Source organism: Tachysurus vachellii, chromosome 11 (assembly GCF_030014155.1).
Source record: "Tachysurus vachellii isolate PV-2020 chromosome 11, HZAU_Pvac_v1, whole genome shotgun sequence".
Lineage (NCBI taxonomy): Eukaryota > Metazoa > Chordata > Actinopteri > Siluriformes > Bagridae > Tachysurus > Tachysurus vachellii.
The window spans coordinates 1140001-1142500 of NC_083470.1; the positions used below are offsets into that span (position 1 = coordinate 1140001).

At 43.2% G+C, this 2500-nt stretch overlaps 1 protein-coding gene across 1 annotated transcript in view; it reads left to right on the forward strand.

Moving 5' to 3' along the window:
• xpr1a (xenotropic and polytropic retrovirus receptor 1a) overlaps window positions 1-2500 on the forward strand; it is a 62388-nt gene that overhangs the window by 1737 nt on the left and 58151 nt on the right. The gene's annotated exons all lie outside the window — the stretch shown is intronic.

Sequence of the window (2500 nt, forward strand, 5' to 3'; positions counted from 1 at the left end):
CACCTCCAATCCCACATTCACTCACTAAATACACACTTACTCACTCACTCAATAAATACACACTCACTCACTCACTCACTCACTAAATACACACTCACTCACTCAATCAATCACTCACTCACTAAATACACACTCACTCACTCACTAAATACACACTCACTCACTCACTAAACACACACTCACTCACTCACTCACTAAACACACACTCACTCACTCACTCACTCACTAAACACACACTCACTCACTCACTCACTCACTAAACACACACTCACTCACTCACTAAACACACACTCACTCACTCACTCACTCACTAAACACACACTCACTCACTCACTCACTCACTAAACACTCACTCACACCCTCAATCACTCACTCACTAAATACACACTTACTCACTCACTCAATAAATACACACTCACTCACTCACTCACACCCTCAATCACTCACTCACTCACTCACTCACTCACTCACTAAATACACACTCACTCACTCAATCAATCACTCACTCACTAAATACACACTCACTCACTAAATACACACTCACTCACTCACTCACTCACTCACTAAACACACACTCACTCACTCACTAAACACACACTCACTCACTCACTCACTCACTAAACACACACTCACTCACTCACTCACTCACTCACTCACTCACTAAACACACACTCACTCACTCACTCACTAAATACACACTCACTCACTCACTCACTCACTAAATACACACTCACTCACTCACTCACTAAATACACACTCACTCACTAAATACACACTCACTCACTCACTCACTCACTCACTCACTAAATACACACTCACTCACTCACTCACTCACTAAATACACACTCACTCACTCACTCACTCACTAAATACACACTCACTCACTCACTAAACACACCCTCAATCACTCACTCACTCACTCACTCAATACACACTCACTCACTCACTCAATACACACTCACTCACTCATTCACTCAATACACACTCACTCACTCACTAAATACACACTCACTCACTCACTCACTCACTAAATACACACTCACTCACTCACTCACACCCTCAATCACTCACTCACTCACTAAATACACACTCACTCAATCAATCACTCACTCACTAAATACACACTCACTCACTCACTCACTAAATACACACTCACTCACACACTCACTCACTCACTCACACCCTCAATCACTCACTCACTCACTAAATACACCCTCAATCACTCACTCACTCACTCACTCACTCACTAAATACACACTCACACACTCACTCACTAAATACACACTCACACACTCACTCACTCACACCCTCACTCACTAAATACACCCTCAATCACTCACTCACTCACTAAATACACACTCACTCACTCACGCACACCCTCAATCACTTACTCACTCACTCACTCACTCACTCACTAAATACACACTCACTCACTAAATACATACTCACTCACTAAATACACACTCACTCACTCATGCACACCCTCAATCACTCACTCACTCACTAAATACACACTTACTCACTCACTCACTCACACCCTCAATCACTCACTCACTAAATACACACTCACTCACTCACTCACTAAATACACACTCACTCACTCACTCACTAAATACACACTTACTCACTCACTCACTCACACCCTCAATCACTCACTCACTAAATACACACTCACTCACTCACTCACTCACTCACTCACTCACTCACTAAATACACACTTACTCACTCACTCACTCACACCCTCAATCACTCACTCACTAAATACACACTTACTCACTCACTCACTAAATACACACTCACACACTCACTCACTCACACCCTCACTCACTAAATACACCCTCAATCACTCACTCACTCACTAAATACACACTCACTCACTCACGCACACCCTCAATCACTTACTCACTCACTCACTCACTCACTCACTAAATACACACTCACTCACTAAATACATACTCACTCACTAAATACACACTCACTCACTCATGCACACCCTCAATCACTCACTCACTCACTAAATACACACTCACTCACTAAATACACACTCACTCACTCATGCACACCCTCAATTACTCACTCACTCACTAAATACATACTCACTAAATACACACTCACTCACTCACGCACTGACTCACACCCTCACTCACTCACTCACTCACTAAATAACTCAGTAACTCACTCAGTCACTAACCAAAGGCACCGCATGCATAAGCAGAATCTTGACTGGAGGGTCGTGTCTCTCTCTCTCTGTCTCTCTCTCTCTCTCTCTCTCGCTCCCTCTCTCTCTCTCTCTCTCTCTCACTCCCTCTCTCTCTCTCTCTCTCTCTCTCTCTCTCTCTCTCTCTCTCTCTCTCTCTCTCTCTCTCTCTCTCTCTCTAGAGATGACACAGGACAGTAATATAGTGTTTATAACGCTATTATATCATGAAGTTTATTATACCGAAGCAGTGAGATGTAATGAGGTTGTGGGTTATTGAGGTAGTGAGGTAATGAGGCAGTG